An 18,606-nucleotide genomic window follows, 5' to 3' on the forward strand; every position below is an offset into this window, starting at 1 on the left:
TTATATGCGCTACCAGGTCTAGGTAACAAAACTAAACACGAACAACGCTAATGCTCCCTGACGATCGCTCTACCCGTCACAAGAAACTGCAACTCTATAATCATTTACTTCCCCATCGATGGTGTATATGTTTACGAAATTACACTGCCATCCGATCACGTCTTCTGGGTATTGTATTGTATGTTAACCGGGGCCTAGAAACGACGGAGACGCTCTGCCCTAGCTGCAGCTGCAATGGTCCACAACACCACGACGACTACCGCAGTCCACTTCACTCCTCCGCCGCTCCACAGCGAACCACTCATTCAGGGTTATTGTGCGGTTCGGCCGCCGGTACCCCCCACTAACCCCCCCCCCGCCCTCCCCACTCCCCAGGGAACGTCTCACACCAGACGAGTGTAACCTCTATCTTTAAGTGGTAGAGTAATGGTGGTGTACGCGTACGTGAAGAACTTCTTGGCGCAGCAATCGCCGACATACTGTAGCTGAGGCGGAATAAGAGGAACCAGCCCGCATTTGCCAAGGCAGATGGAAAACCACCTAAAAACCATCCACAGACTGGCCGGCTCATTAGACCTCGACACAAGTCCACCGGGATGATTCGTGCCGGGGACCAGGCGCTCCTCCCTAATCCGGAAAGCCGTGCGTTAGACCACACGGCTAACCGGGCGTGCACGTCTTCTGGCTACTTCACTTTTTTTGCCAGACAATTTATGTCAAAAGTCAGTTCAAAGATGGAATACAAATCAGTACTGATTGCGGTGACGAGGTGGATTAAGACAGTCAACTGGCATTCTGAGGAATGAGGGTACAAAAATCCTGTCCGGACATTCATATCTAAGAATCATGTGGTTTCCCTAAATCTCTCAACTAAAATGTTGGTTTAGTCCATCGGAAAGAACACAGCAGATCCTTTGCTCCAAAGTTGCCCAAACCAAGTTTACTTTTCATCAATTTGGACCTTGTCATCGACGTAGCATTAACCTGTTATTTTCCTACCTTCGTACAACGGTTCGCGTCAGGTACTACACTCACATTGTAATTGGCACTTTTCTGGTAGTGGAGAAATCGTTGAAAGTCCGATATATTTGGGCTAATACGAATTGTTTCCACCTGTTGTCATCCTTACCTAGGAAACAGTACAGCGAACAGTAGTAATACAGCGTTAAAACAAGCCTTTACAATGTAATATTCACTCTACTCCATCGTTGGCTGATTGATACAGCAACCGGTAGTCGTGATTATACTGAAAATAAAACCGCCATTGTTTTAAAGTATTTTTTGTTTAAAAATAACGCGTTTCACCGTGTTCAAGTATCATCAGATTATGCAAAACTGAGACATGAAGTTCATTGCGCAGGCTACGAAAGTTCTATTCAACCACATACAAACAAAACCGTCTGAATGAAAATCCTGTAGTCAGGATAACTAAAAGGAACTGTAGGACTTTTGAACTATTATAGCAGAGTTGTAGTGCCGCTGATGCTTAGACCGCCCAGTTGTTTGATATCCACGCCAATACCGTATGACGCACGCATGGCTCTTCCCTGTGCTCTACATGTTGCTAGAACTGTTCAAAGGTTCCCACAGTTCCTTTTAGTATTCTGACCACCGGATTTTAAACCAGTCGTATTTCATGTATGTGATAGCTGGCGCAATGAATTTAATTTGACAATTTTTATAATCTGATGATGGTTAACGACGGCGAAATGCGGTATTTCTTAAAAAAAAGGAAAAAAAAACATGTTCGCAACTGTGACTTTCATTTTCAGTATACAGTGTGGTCCACTGATAGAGACCGGGCCAAATATCTCACGAAATAAGCGTAAAAAATAAGTAGAATAAAAAAACCTACAAAGAATGAAACTCATCTAGCTTGAAGGGGGAAACCAGATGGCGCTAAGGTTCGCCCGCTAGATGGCGCTGCCATAGATCAAACAGATATCAACTGAGTTTTTTTAAAAATAGGAACCCACATTTTTATTACGTATTCGTGTAGTACGTAAATAAATATGAATGTTTTAGTTGGACCACTTTTTTCGCTTTGTGATGGGTGGCGCTGTAATAGTCACAAACATATGGCTCACAATTTTATACGAACAGTTGGTAACAGGTAGGTTTTCTAAATTAAAATACAGAACGTAGGTACGTTTGAACATTTTATTTCGGTTGTTCCAATGTGATACATGTACCTTTGTGAACTTATCATTTTTGAGAACGCATGCTGTTACAGCATGATTACATGTAAACACCACATTAATGCAATAAATACTCAAATTGATGTCCGTCAACCTCAATACATTTGGCAATACGTGTAACGACATTCCTTTCAACAGCGAGTAGTTCGCCTTTCGTAATGTTCGCACATGCATTGACAATGCGCTGATGCATGTTGTCAGGCGTTGTCGGTGGATCACGATGGCAAATATCCTTCAACTTTCCCCACAGAAAGAAATCCGGGGACGTCAGATCCGGTGAACGTGCGGGCCATGGTACGGTGCTTCGACGACCAATCCACCTGTCATGAAATATACTATTCAATACCGCTTCAACCGCACGCGAGCTATGTGACGGACATCCATCATGTTGGAAGTACATCGCCATTCTGTCATGCAGTGGAACATCTTGTAGTAACACCGGTAGAACATTACGTAGGAAGTCAGCAAACATTGCACTATTTAGATTGCCATCGATAAAATGGTGACCAATTATCCTTCCTCCCATAATGCCGCACCATACATTAACCCGCCAAGGTCGCTAATGTTCCACTTGTCACAGTCATCGTGGATTTTCTGTTGCTCAATAGTGCATATTATGCCGGTTTACGTTACCGCTGTTGGTGAATGACACTTCGTCGCTAAATAGAACGCATGCAAAAAATCTATCATTGTCCCGTAATTTCTCTTGTTCCCAGTGGCACAACTGTACACGACGTTCAAAGTCGTCACCATGCAATTACTGGTGCATAGAAAGATAGTGAGGGTGCAATGGACGTTGATGTAAGATTCTCAACACCGACGTCTTTGAGATTCCCGATTCTCGCGCAATTTGTCTGCTACTGATGTGCGGAATAGCCGCGACGGCAGCTAAAACACCTACTTGGGCATCATTTGTTGCAGGTCGTGGTTGACGTTTCAGATGTGGCTGAACACTTCCTGTTTCCTTAAATAACGTAACTGCATTAAGGTTGACGGACTTCATTTTGAGCATTTATTGCATTAATGTGGTATTTAACCACGCTGTAACAGAATGTGTTCTCAGAAATGATAAGTTCACAAAGCTACAAATCACATTGGAACAACCGAAATAAAATGTTATACGTACCTACGTTCTGTATTTTAATTTAATAAACCTACCTGTTACCAACTGTTAGTATAAAATTTTGGGCCATATGTTTGTGACTATTACAGCGCCACCAATCACAAAGCGGAAAAAGTGGCGCAACTACACTCCTGGAAATGGAAAAAAGAACACATTGACACCGGTGTGTCAGACCCACCACACTTGCTCCGGACACTGCGAGAGGGCTGTACAAGCAATGATCACACGCGCGGCACAGCGGACACACCAGGAACCGCGGTGTTGGCCGTCGAATAGCGCTAGCTGCGCAGCATTTGTGCACCGCCGCCGTCAGTGTCAGCCAGTTTGCCGTGGCATACGGAGCTCCATCGCAGTCTTTAACACTGGTAGCATGCCGCGACAGCGTGGACGTGAACCGTATGTGCAGTTGACGGACTTTGAGCGAGGGCGTATAGTGGGCATGCGGGAGGCCGGGTGGACGTACCGCCGAATTGCTCAACACGTGGGGCGTGAGGTCTCCACAGTACATCGATGTTGTCGCCAGTGGTCGGCGGAAGGTGCACGTGCCCGTCGACCTGGGACCGGACCGCAGCGACGCACGGATGCACGCCAAGACCGTAGGATCCTACGCAGTGCCGTAAGGGACCGCACCGCCACTTCCCAGCAAATTAGGGACACTGTTGCTCCTGGGGTAACGGCGAGGACCATTCGGAACCGTCTCCATGAAGCTGGGCTACGGTCCCGCACACAGTTAGGCCGTCTTCCACTCACGCCCCAACATCGTGCAGCCCGCCTCCAGTGGTGTCGCGACAGGCGTGAATGGACGGACGAATGGATACGTGTCGTCTTCAGCGATGAGAGTCGCTTCTGCCTTGGTGCCAATGATGGTCGTATGCGTGTTTGGCGCCGTGCAGGTGAGCGCCACAATCAGGACTGCATACGACCGAGGCACACAGGGCCAACACCCGGCATCATGGTGTGGGGAGCGATCTCCTACACTGGCCGTACACCACTGGTGATCGTCGAGGGGACACTGAACAGTGCACGGTACATCCAAACCGTCATCGAACCCATCGTTCTACCATTCCTAGACCGGCTAGGGAACTTGCTGTTCCAACAGGACAATGCACGTCCCCATGTATCCCGTGCCACCCAACGTGCTCTAGAAGGTGTAAGGCAACTACCCTGGCCAGCAAGATCTCCGGATCTGTCCCCCATTGAGCATGTTTGGGACTGGATGAAGCGTCGTCTCACGCGGTCTGCACGTCCAGCACGAACGCTGGTCCAACTGAGGCGCCAGGTGGAAATGGCATGGCAAGCCGTTCCACAGGACTACATCCAGCATCTCTACGATCGTCTCCATGGGAGAATAGCAGCCTGCATTGCTGCGAAAGGTGGATATACACTGTACTAGTGCCGACATTGTGCATGCTCTGTTGCCTGTGTCTATGTGCCTGTGGTTCTGTCAGTGTGATCATGTGATGTATCTGACCCCAGGAATGTGTCGATAAAGTTTCCCCTTCCTGGGACAATGAATTCACGGTGTTCTTATTTCAATTTCCAGGAGTGTAAAACATTCATATTTACTGACGTACTACACGAATATGTAATAAAAAATGGCGGTTCCTATTTAAAAAAAACACAGTTGATATCCGTTTGATCTATGGCAGCGGCTTCTAGCGGGCCAACCATAGCGCTATCTGGTTTCCCACTTCAAGCTTGACGAGTTTCGTTCTTTGTAGTTTTTTCGTTTCACGCTTATTTCTTGAGATATTTGGCCCGGTCACTATTAATGGACCACCCGTACACATTGGCTATCCAATGTTGTGTCCAGTGAACTTTTTGCCCCGCGGGACGAGACAGGGCTTGTTCCCCCAAGACCATATCCGTTCACACAACAGCCAATGTGCTTCTCGGTGACTAGGTTCTTATGATCCGAGCATCCTCAGCGAAGATTACCACGCTGTATTGTGCTTATAGTACCAGAACATGAGTGGCATACTAGAGGAGCTCAAAGCGTGTTCGAGCAACATTACCACACTATGCAGTGGTTCCAGATTTGCAACACACACACACACACACACACACACACATACACACACACACACACACACACACACACGCAAACAAAAATTCGCTAATGAAGCATCTACGAAAAATAAAACAACAAAGTAGACTTTGAAATTCTTGTAGCTCCACCAACTGCGTCCAGCTAAATAAAAAATCTGAGGTGAAAACTCCAGCGAATTTTCAATCGGAAAACGAATAGCGGCTTTGGGAAGCGGGGCGGCCACAAGCACGGGAACGCTTTTAATATGGCGGCGCGTTCCGCTGCTGAGCGGCGATCAAGGTATTCGGCGGATTCCTGCCGCCGGCAGGAATTCAAATTTAGTTTCCCGCGCTCGCCGCCTAATACGCGCCGGTTTCCGACTGCAGGTTATTGGAATATTTCGTCGCAGCTCGCCGGGGGACCGCGCTGGCTGACTCCGGTCACCTTCTGGTTCCCGCAATGTCCCGAAAATGTCACTGCGACCAAATGTGATGTACCACATTTAATTTTCATAAATCAGCAACCTAATAATGTCTCCGAGGAATATCACTGACAAACTCGCTAGACAAAAGGACTTCACGATGACGTTCCCATACGTTGTATTCACGTGGGGTTTCAACGCTAATGTGGATGCGTTTGACGAGCTTGTGACGTCCTAAAGTAAAATGCGGCACCGACGCCAAACACGAAGAGTAGGATTAAACAAACAAATTTTACGCTAAGTAATGAAGAGTACTTCGTGTTACTTTCCCCCTTATCCTGTTCTAGTCACGAATTGCTCACGAGAGGAATAATCGTTGATAAGCGTCCTCGTGGCCAGAAACTGTTACTTTATCTTGATGGTCTCCTCGCGATATACGTATATATGGGATGAGCCAACATTTTGGTTAACTGTTATAGGTATGTACGTTCCCGGAACCAGGTCAAGATGCAGAATGTCTCTCTTGCTGTCCCTGCCACTGAGTTGGTTCAGCATCTCCTTGACGCTTTTGCGCTTACTAAATGAACGTGTAACGGAATGTCCGCTCTCCTATGGATTTTCTTTATTTCCTCTAACAATCGCATCTGGTGCGCATCCCTGGATGAGGAGCAATATTCAGATATTGTTCGAACGAGAGTTTTAGAAGTTATGTCTTTTTTGGGTAGACTGCATTTCCTGAAGAGTTGCTCCAACGACTGGCTTCTGACTTACCTGCGGTTAATTATATGTGATCGTTCCACTTTAAACTGCTCCTTGCACATACTTATATATATTTTATTGGTCGTTGTGCCTATTTATAGGAAATATGTTATACTTCTTGATGTTTAGAATCAACGTCAAACCCCTACACCATGCGCCGACCCTATGGAGGACTTCCTCTAAAAATGGTGCAAATGGCTCTGAGCACTATGGGACTTAACATCTGAGGTCATCAGTCCCCTAGAACTTAGAACTACTTAAACCTAACTAACCTAAGGACATCACACTCATCCATGACCGAAGCACGAACCACTCGGCCACCGCGGCCGGCTGCTCGTCCTCTATTTCGCTACAATTTTCTATCATTGCAACTTCTTTTTGTACAACAGCTTCATCCCCTGAAAGCCTCATGTATCTTTCGACGTTATCTACTAGTTTATTTCAATCTAGTGAAAATTAATGGTCCTGCAACACTCTATCCAGGTACGCCCGAAGTTACTTTTGGGACTGAAAATACCTTTCCACTGCGAATGGCATGGTGTGTTCTGATTGCTAGAAATTCATGAATCCAATAACACAAAAATAGTTCAAATGGCTCTGAGCACTATGGGACTTAACATCTGAGGTAATCAGTCCCCTAGACTTGGAACTACTTAAACCTAACACATCCATGCCCGAGGCAGGATTCGAACCTGCCACCGGAGCAACAGCTAAAATAACACAGCCGGTCTGATATTATGTACGCTCGTTTATTAGGTGACAGTGCCGAACAGCAAGGAATGCATTCCGGAAGTCAAGGAACTCGGAATTAACCTAGACCTCAGTACCTAACCGCTTTCTGGGGCTCGTGGACGAACAGAGAGAGCTGGTTTCACGCGGTCAGAGTTCTCGGAACCAATGTTGATTCTTACAGAGGAGATTTTAGCTCTCTGCAAACATCAGATACGCGAGCATAAAACATGTTACAAAATTCTACAAGAGAGCGACATCAGGGATGTTCTAAATCTAGGTGGCTAAGTTTGTAAGTATCGCACCACAAGTGCAAACCTATAGCTACAGACGATCCATCAGGTTAGCTCTGGCTGGTACACGTGCTTGGTAACGATGCGTAGTGCATTACAAGGCTGTTCAGTAGCTCTTTTGGTAAAAGCTGTCGTTCCTTGGAAGCTGTGAATAGGCTTGAAACTGTCCTTGGTGGCAACTGACTGTGTTTTACTCAGTACAGAAATGGTTTGCAGCATCCACATCTAGAGAGCATACTGGACGGGCCATGGGGTAAATTTATTCAACAGTGTGTAATTCATCCGCCAGCATTGCAACTATATACCCGTCCACATTAAGCTGAAAGATAACGTGGGCTGCACTCTTATTTCTCTCCATCGTGTCTTCAAAGTATGCTTACCAAATGTACTCACAGTGTACGATGAAGATATGCACGTGATCCGTAGTGTCCTGGTGCAGATGATAAGTATTCGAGCTACGTGATTCCTCATCTGACATGACATTATAAATGCACTGTAAGCAAGCCATTGCACGTATGCAACATCGAAAGCTTTCCAGTATATGCAGGACAACCACCATATCTAGGGAACGTGGCGATATTATAACATAGAAAGCTTTTCAAAAATGTGTGTGAAATGATATGGGACTTAAATGCTAAGGTCATCAGCCCCTAAGATTGCACACTACTTAACCTAAATTATCCTAAGGACAAACACACACCCATGCCCGAGGGAGGACTCGAACCTCCGCCGGGACCAGACGCACAGTCCACGACTGCAGCGCCCTTGACCGTTCGGATGATCCCGCGTGGCTAGAAAGCTTTCCAGCATATCCCGGAGAACCTCCATATCTAGGGATGGTGGTGATATTATAACATCGAAAGCTTTCCAGCATATCCAGGACAACCTCCATATCTAGGGAAGGTGGCGATATTACGCAGGAAAATGGTTCAAATGGCTCTGAGCACTATGGGACTTAACATCTATGGTCATCAGTCCCCTAGAACTTAGAACTACTTAAACCTAACTAACCTAAGGACATCACACAACACCCAGTCATCACGAGGCAGAGAAAATCCCTGACCCCGCCGGGAATCGAACCCGGGAACCCGGGCGCGAGAAGCGTGAACGCTACCACACGACCACGAGCTGCGGACTATTATGAAGGATACTTGGGCATCTGGAAATATGGGAAACAAATTGGCGCATTCTGCAGACAAAGGGACATACACAGTACGTACAGTGGTTTAATGTGAAATTAGTGACACTAACTGGACTCGCTATAGCGGAAAGAGATCCTGCTTCTTTATCAGTAACCATGACTCGAAGTGACAGGTCTCAGACTGCGATTGGTGAAGCCAAACACCATACCGTGGCGAAATTCCTTCCAACTAAACAGGCAGAGAGAGGTGTTACTAAGACGTCTCGGTGCTGGACATCCTACCCCGATGCATTGGATACTCCTCCGGCAGGCTTGCAGGGGTGGCCGTGCGGTTCTAGGCGCTACAGTCTGGAGCTGCGCGACCGCTACGATCGCAGGTTAGAATCCTGCCTCGGGCATGGATGTGTGTGATGCCCTTAGGTTAGTTAGGTTTAAGTAGTTCTAAGTTCTAGGAGACTGATGACCTCAATAGTTAAGTCCCATAGTGCTCAGAGCCATTCGAACCAATCGAACTCCTCCGGCAGGAGTACTCACCAATCTACTGTTGCTGTTACGTACCACTGGCGGTACATCATACTCCTTAGTTCGCACTGTTTTATTTGCTGAAGACAGAGCATCCCTACAACTGTCTATGGACTTGTCATATTATATATGTCGACTAGACCAGTGTAGCTAGTATTTTAAAATTTTGTGAGCAACAGGACTATTTTGAAAAATAATATGGCATAGATTTTTTATTGGTGTAGGGATGAGTAACCCCTTCCGGTTATTATAGCAGTGGTCAGTCAGCCACAGACATCTACGAAATAGTTTTAAACAATTATATTTCATTATATGACTTTATAATATTTCATCTTTTTATGAATGTAGAAACGGCCAGCAGACAGTGCAGCTAGGTAGCGTGAAATTAGACAGACATCAAGCAAACTCAAACTCTCCACGTGAGACGAAGGTTCCTGCCAAGCGCAGTATTCCAGTAACACATTAAACATAAAGTTGTTCTGCCAGATAATTAATTACGTAACGAAGAAACTAAATTAATGTTTTGACAGCGGCTCTGCAAGATTTATGGTAATTATAATGTCGACGTAGTAATTTGCTAGAACTGGTACGTGGTATTTCATTAGCACTTTTTTTTCCACTTTCTCACCATGGTGCACCCTGATAGCAGAGTAAATCTACATCTGCCTTCGTAAAAAAATTTCTAATGACCGAAGTTAATTATAATCAGAAAAAGAGGAAAATGGGAAGAAAAATATGCAAACAATCACTGTAAGTGACCATCAAGGCAGCTCTGCAGACTACTCCGAGCATTACCTTCCAGATTTACGCATCCATGTTGCTCCCGTTTGTTTTCAATTGTCATCTACCCACCTACCGTTATCCGGTAGTTCTTTTCTTATTTCTTGCAAAATGGTTCAAATGGCTCTGAGCACTATGGGACTTAACTTCTAAGGTCATCAGTCCCCTAGAACTTAGAACTACTTAAACCTAACTAACCGAAGGACACCACACACATCCACGCCCGAGGCAGGATTCGAACCTGCGGTCGTAGCGGTCACGCGGTTCCAGACTGTAGCGCCTAGAACCGCTTGGCCACCCCGGCCGGCTATTTCTTCCAAGTAAGTAAATATTTTAGTTGTACATCTACCATCCATTTGGCTTACTAAATGTAGCAGTCATTTCTAATTTCATTACAGCTATTATCACGTCCTTTAATGTACTACGTGCGTTCATCTCCTTACTTTGTTCTATATCTCTTCTAGTAATTGCTAAATGAACCGCTCCATTGCCCGTTTATAAACGCACAGATTTTGCAAGGCTTTCGCACTGAAAGTTTCAGTCTGACAGCCGTAAATGAAAACAGAAAATACAAACTATTGTCAGCTTATCGCTTCAGCCGCCTAAGAACATGATTTTAGGCCATTTTTGCTTGTTTGTTTAGTTCTTTTTCTGTTCATACGATCGTTCTATTCATATGACATAAATAAATATTACTAAAGTAAAGACCCTGCACTGTTTTTCTGTCTGTACGTTAAGGCTAATCTCAAGAACCACAGTAGGGCATTTGATACGGTTTTCACAAATAGATATACTGATTCACGAGGAAGGTTGGTGTATATAATTTATTGCCGCTTCGCCATATGAGTCATCAAGCCGTAGATCTTAATGTTACTAATGCTAAAATGTGGAGGTAGATACTGATTCATAAAAGTTAACGGCTTGTTCTGTGACTTACTTTTTCAAATCTGACGTTTTCGGTCTGCTGTGCTGATAAAACATCTTTTTTTGTACAATCGATATTCAGGCTTACTTCGTATCTTGTATTATTAATGTCCTCCACTATGTATTATATCTTCACTAGAAGTAAGCAGAATTGTGACATCAGAAAGGAGAGTATGTATAAACACTCAGTCTTTCTTATTTTTCGTAGTGTAAGAATCCGAGAACTTCCCGTACGGCAGTTGAAAACAATAGTGAGGCTATGGTATCTTCTAGTGTTTCTATTTTCAATTCTAAGCTTTCCCCATCCTGAGGAAATCTAATGCAATGTGGCGTACTTGCAACGTATATTTTCTTCAGTAAAGTAAACTAAGTGTCCGGGCGTCACGGGAAGGGATGTCGCACGTAGAGGTGTGCTGCGTTTAGAGAGGTTAAGCTACTGTAGACAACCGTAAGTAAGCGTAGACTACGGTAGTTTTCCTAGTAACTGTGGTTAGTTAAGGTCGTACCTGTGTTACCTGTATGTTGGATGTGTTGCATACCTGTCACGTGTTACCTCATAACGATCGCTTTCTTTACGTATCCGACCAGTGTCTTTCTAGATTCCACTGAAAACGAGAAGCGATGAACATTCTAGAAATTGAGAGAAGGTACATAAAGGGCTGGGTAACGTAGGAAACATTTTTGTTCAACATAGTTGTTTGTAACATAAGAATAAACAGAATACATAGCAAAATTGAAATTGTCAATGTTTAATTGAGGTTCTATTCTAAATTGTTGATTTGTCACCTGAGACAGAGAGATGATGTACTAAAAATGAAGAAAAATACTGATTTATGATACGATATACCGCTAGAAAACACAATATCCTCAAGAAAATGGTAAAATCAAACAAACTGAGAAACAAAAATGTATCAAACATCGACTCAATACTTTGTAAAGCTTACACAAAACATTTTTCTTTTATTCATACACAACTTTCGGATCTGTCAATTGACCTTCCCTCCCAGGGGACACCGTCTTATCGTTGGCACCTTCAGTGCCAGGCGGGAGGGTTTGCGGGCTCTGATGAAGTTTTTTTTTTTTTTTTTTTTTTTCCCATACTCCGCAAGCCACCCAACGGTGTGTGGCGGAGGGCACCTTACGTGCCACTGTCATTACCTCCCTTTCCTGTTCCAGTCGCGTATGGTTCGCGGGAAGAACGACTGTCTGAAAGCCTCCGTGCGCGCTCTAATCTCTCTAATTTTACATTCGTGATCTCCTCGGGAGGTATAAGTAGGGGGAAGCGATATACTCGATACCTCATCCAGAAACGCACCCTCTCGAAACCTGGCGAGCAAGCTACACCGCGATGCAGAGCGCCTCTCTTGCAGAGTCTGCCACTTGAGTTTATTAAACATCTCCGTAACGCTATCACGGTTACCAAATAACCCTGTGACGAAACGCGCCGCTCTTCTTTGGATCTTCTCTATCTCCTCCGTCAACCCGATCTGGTACGGATCCCACACTGATGAGCAATACTCAAGTATAGGTCGAACGAGTGTTTTGTAAGCCACCTCCTTTGTTGCTGGACTACATTTTCTAAGCACTCTCCCAATGAATCTCAACCTGGTACCCGCCTTACCAACAATTAATTTTATATGATCATTCCACTTCAAATCGTTCCGCACGCTTACTCCCAGATATTTGTTGAGAGCTGTGCCGGCGGTAGCGTAGCTACTGGCAGGGTCACGCAGGCCGGAGTGGTCTCGATGGAGGAGTCAGACAAAGTGTGTCCCACAACGTACAACGTAGGGCAAGGGTTGGCGGGGGGATGGGGGGTGGGGGCTTTACAGGCGTAGCGAAGCCAACCCTCCTAGGAAGTAAACCCTAAAAAAGTCCAAGTCCTCCAAGTCGGTGGTTGGGTGTGAGGCTAATAACCCCACCCCAGAAAAAAGTGTTGTTGCAGATGCTATACACATGCCTCGGAATGGAAAGGATTACCTGTTGACGACCCGGCGAGAAGAGCGGTTAAAGATAAGGAACACGGATATTCGGATAGCCACCTGGAATGTGAGGACACTCAAGAGGTCTGGCAAACTACAAGTAATTGGGAATGAACTAGATAAGTATCAAGTGAAAACAGCAGCAATACAAGAAACTAGGTGGAAAGGGCAAGGAATGATAGCATCGGGTGAACATTTAATGATGTATAGCGGTGGAGATACAGGCCTTTATGGCACTGGTTTCCTTCTATATAGGTCTATGAAGGCTAATGTAATTGGTTTTACGGCAATAAGTGACAGAATGTGTTCTCTAAGGATAACGGCAAGATTTTTTAACGTTACAATAATGAATGTCTACGCCACTACGGAGGAGGCAGATGAAGATGCAAAGAATATATTTTATGCCAGATTGGAAGAAGAAATTGGTAAAACTCAAAGGCACGATGTGAAAATAGTAATTGGAGACCTAAATGCAAAAATATGGAAAGAAGAGGTATATAGAAGTATAAAAGGAAAGGAAAACCTATATAATGACAATAATGATAATGAGCTCAGACTGATAGACTTCGACAGTGGGAAGAACATGATAATAAAAAGATATTAAGAAATTTACATGGGTATCTCCAGATGGAAAGACAAGAAACCAGATAGATCACGTACTCATAGACAAAAGGCATCCATCAGATATTATGGAAGATAGCATCTGCAGAGGGGCAGATGGAGACACAGACCACTACTTAGTACGAATTAGATATAGGCAGAAGATAGATTTGGTAAGAAACTAAAGGAATAAGACAAGAATGATACACAATATACAAAGACTCCAAACTAAGGAAAAACAGGAAGAATATTGGAAGAAACTAGAAGAGATGTTGGAAGCAGGGAGAAACACAGGGAATGAAGATAACGTAGAAACTAAATGGGAGTCATTGAAAACTGCCATTAGCATAGCTGCAGAAGAGATACTGGGGAGAGAACGCAAAAGGGTGGTTAAGGGGTTCGATGAGGAATGCTTAACAGTAATACACGAGAGAAATGAATCGAGACGGAGAAAGTTGCAAAGGAACACGAGGTTAGTGGCAGAAGAATACAGAGAAAAGAAGAAAAGAGCGGATAAGCTTTGTAGGGTAAAGAAAAGGCAGCGTGAAAGGAGAAGGACAAAGCAGCTGGATGAAATGGGAGACAATAAAGAGATCAGAAGGTTCTACGAAGGAACAAGAGATTTGAAGAAAGGTTTCCAATCTCGAGCAGTTATTTATAAGGATAAGGACAGTAATCTCATTGGAGATAAAAGCAAAGTCCTAGAAAGGTGGCAGAAGTATTTTATCGAACTGCTTGACGGGAAAGAAGGGGATAAAGAAGAAGTAACCGTGATTGAGAATGAAAGGGAACAGGACTCAGAGTTGGAATCAGAATTAGGTGTAGAGGATCGGGAAGAGGAAGTAGTACCAGAGCTAGAGGAAAAGAAGAATGCTATAAAGAGCCTAAAAAATAAAAAAAACAGCAGGAGAAGACGGCATAGAGGCTGAATTATTAAAATATGGGGGAAGAAAATGGAAGAGGCAGTCCATGAAGCGATAAAGGAAATATGGATAAAGGAGATAATGCCTAAGGATTGGAAGATGTGAATTATCTGCCCATTACATAAAAAAGGCAAGTCAGAATGTAGTATTTATCGTGGAATCACTCTCTAGGACGTAACGCATAAGATATGTAGTAACATTTTAGCCTCCAGACTTGAAGGGATGATAGAAGGGATGTTGGGGGTCTATCGGGCAGGATTTAGGAGGAACAGATTCACCATGGATCAGATATTTTTATTAAGACAAGTGCTAGAGAACTTTTATGAGTATGGCAAGCAACTACAACAGTTGTAGATTGATTTTAAGCAAGCGTACGACAGCCTACACAGGAAGAAAATCATACAGACCATGAAAGAATTTAGAATCCCACTAAAACTGATCAATTTAACGGAAATGACAATGAAAGCAACAATGTGTAGAGTAAGAATAAAGCAAGAACTGTCTGGTGAATTCCAAGTACAGAGGGGGCTGCGACAGGGAGATGTGATCTCTACAATGTTACTTAATTTAGTTTTAGAAAAGCTGATGCGGCAAATGCCGATAAACCCAGAAGGAGCAATACTTAATCGGCACGTTCAAGTGGTAGCATATGCGGATGAGTAGCATTAATGGAAAGGAACGTAAGGGCACTAAAGGGGAACTACGATACGTTAGAGGAAGCAGCAAGACAAGTAGGTTTAGAAGTCAACATAAACAAAATAAAGTATTTGGTGATGGTGGAGCCCAATATAAACTGACAAAAGAATTCAATAGTAATTACTGAGAAAGAATATGAAAGAGTGAAAACATTTAAGTAAACAATAAAGTAGCAGTAGAAATTCAAGGAAGGATAGCGACTGGAAGTCGTTGTTGTTTTACCTTGCAGAACGTATTTAATTCCAGGAATGGTAGCAGGAATACAAAAACCAAAATATACACGATCATATTAAGACCTATAGTAATATATGAATCAGAAGGCTTGGTATTGACATCAAAGGAGAACTGGTTATCGAGATGGGAAAGGAAGATACTGAGAAGGAGTTTTGGAACAGTGAGAAAGGAAGATGGCTGGAGAGTAAGAACAAATCTAGAACTACAAACTCTTTTTGGACAGATGGATATTGTTGTTAAAATTAAGCAGGGAAGAATAAGATGGGCAGGACATGTAGAGAGAACGCCAGAAACTCGGAGTGTCAAGAAAGTTTTTATGGGAAAACCTGATGAGAGAAGGAGAAGAGGTAGACCCAAGAAACTGTGGCTGGACGATATGGAAGAAGATCTAAAGGCGATGGGAATAAGAAACTGGAGAAGGAAGGCGATGGACAGAGAAGAATGGAGGCAGGTGATACCGGAGGCCAAGGTTCTTCAAGGACTGTAGAACCAACCAAGAAGAAGAAGAAGAAGAAGAATTGACCTTGCCTACCCAACAGACAAGAAAAGGAAATATTAGGACCGGATAAAGGAAAGATGGGACGTTGTGAGTGTTGTGTTGGCAGAAGAGCCAACACCGTGTTACTAGAGGAGGCCGAAATGCACGCGTTGTAGCTCACGCAGGCTGGCGTGAGGAGGGAAGGACTATAGTGACGTGAGGTCTGGAACATGACAAGGAATTACAATTCAGAAAGCGGACGGAATTAGTTTGATACTTAACTTTAATCCATTAATGACGAACGTCGCTCTTGACGGTACATGAGTCACAATATTATCTGTTCAGAATACATTCCTTATAACTGAATATGGTGCCTTGCTAGGTCGTAGCAAATGACGTAGCTTAAGGCTATGCTAAACTGTCGTCTCTGCAAATGAGAGCGTAGGTAGTCAGTGAACCATCGTTAGCAAAGTCGGCTGTACAACTGGGGCGAATGCTAGGGAGTCTCTCTAGACTAGGCCTGCCGTGTGGCGGCGCTCGGTCTGCAATCACTGATAGTGACGACACGCGGGTCCGACGTATACTACCGGACCGCGGCCGATTTAAAGGCTACTACTTAGCAAGTGTGGTGTCTGGCAGTGACACCACAGAGAGGATGGTAAGAGCATGTGAAAAGAATACAAGACGATAGTTGTCCAAAGAGAGAAATTTCACGGGAACCTCCTGGAAGCAGAAGACGAAGAGCATGGAAAAGGTGGCTAAGTGTTAACCAAGAAGTTATGGAGACAAGAGGGATAGGAAACTATGAGAAAGAGTAGTGACAGAGATGCGGGATGTAGGACCCTCGTGGCAAGGAGAAGAACTTTTAAATTTTAAAAACAGTTGAATAAAGTAACAGCATTTTATACCTGACTTCACATACCAGGATAAGAAACATTATGTTTGTCTTCTCATTCTAGGTAAAGCAAGGGCAAATAACACACGGTTTCGCATGCCAGGATTTTAACAGACAGAAAAAATATAAACAATGTTTCCTCAGACGTTTCTGTTTTCGATATAAGATAGTTACACCGACTTCAGTTACCGCTATTGACTATGAAACGCCCCGTATTTTCTAAAATGTTAGTTGGAGCGAGCACAGGACAGGACACTGATTAACCACAAAATTTTTGGCAGGAGTGTGTCCCACTACGTCCAGAAAAGCGAGAAAACTACGAAGTTGCTGGTGGTTACGCAGTGATTCGAAGAAACGACGAGAGGAATCGGTGGAATGTCAGCGAATCGAGATCCCTTTACGCCAATAACGATCGGACATCTTTCCGTCAACAAGTGATGTTTCCTGCTCTCTCGTCCTCGGGCTGTGTTCCTCTGTCTGGCGGTCTTTTCGCCGCCGAGTCCATCGTGCAGTGAATAATTCATACTCCCGTAATGGGGGCTGCTCTTAAGGCAATGAACGGCCGTATGGAGCCCGGATGACGTGTGCAAAGTACGGTAGGGGGTGGTGGAGGGGGCGGTGCACTCCCGGCTGTCGGCGCAGCGCTGATGGGATTGCTCGCGAGGGCGCTGCCGGCGTTAGTGGAGTGCAAATACTGCACACATTTTATACCCAGGGGCGCGCCTCCACGGAAACCACTGCATGTCGATTCCGGCGGCAAGTTCCGCGAGCTGCTGACTCCGCGTTAAAATCTGTGTTTGCCGGCACATTAATAATGTAGTCACGTTGCAGTTTCATCAGCAAATATTCTGTCTCATGTTAGGGTACAAATAGTTGCCACAGCTCCAAGGTGCTGCTCGGTACATAACGTGTGTGATGACGAAGATAGCATTTACATAATCATCTACATCGGTAGACGCAAGATATCTTGCGGCTGTGATCGAGGCTACACGGAGAGCACCAGCAAACATAATCTGCGTTGCTTTCTATTCAGTTCGTCGATAGTGCTCTTGAAGAAGGATTGTCATTATTCTTGCATGTAAGCAAAAACCTTACCTAAGAAAATGTTCAGCGTGCATAGAGTTTGCAACCTGCAAATTACTGTGTTGCCTGTATGGTTAGATCCTTCTCTTTTGCATATTATTAACGAGTACAGTGACGCAAATTAAATAACAATGGGTTATCAGTACTTGACTCTAATCACTTTACGTGTGACATGTAGTCAAATTTAAGAACAAAAACAAATACACTGCTGGCCATTAAAATTGCTACACCACGAAGATGACGTGCTGCAGACGCGAAATTTAACCGACAAGAAGAAGATGCTGTGATATGCAAAGAATTAGCTTTTCACAGAATTCACACAAGGTTGGCGCCGGTGGCGGCACCTACAACGTGCTGACATGAGGAAAGTCTCCAATCGATTTCTCATACACAAACAGCAGTTGACCGGCATTGCCTGGTGAAACGTTATTGTGATGCCTCGTGTAAGGAGGAGAAATGCGTACCACCACGTTTCCGACTTTGATAATGGTCAGATTGTAGCCTATCGCGATTGCGGTTTATCGTATCGCGACATTGCTGCTCGCGTTGGTCCAGATCCAATGACTGTTAGCAGAATATGGAATCGGTGGGTTCAGGAAGGTAATACGGAACGCCGTGCTGGATCCCAACGGCCTCGTATCACTAGCAGTCGAGATGACAGGCATCTTACCCGCATGGCTGTGACGGATCGTGCAGCCACGTCTCGATCCCTGAGTCAACAAATGGGGACGTTTGCAAGACAACATCCATCTGCACGAACAGTTCGACGACGTTTGCGGCAGCATGAACTATCAGC

Source organism: Schistocerca nitens, chromosome 4 (assembly GCF_023898315.1).
Source record: "Schistocerca nitens isolate TAMUIC-IGC-003100 chromosome 4, iqSchNite1.1, whole genome shotgun sequence".
Lineage (NCBI taxonomy): Eukaryota > Metazoa > Arthropoda > Insecta > Orthoptera > Acrididae > Schistocerca > Schistocerca nitens.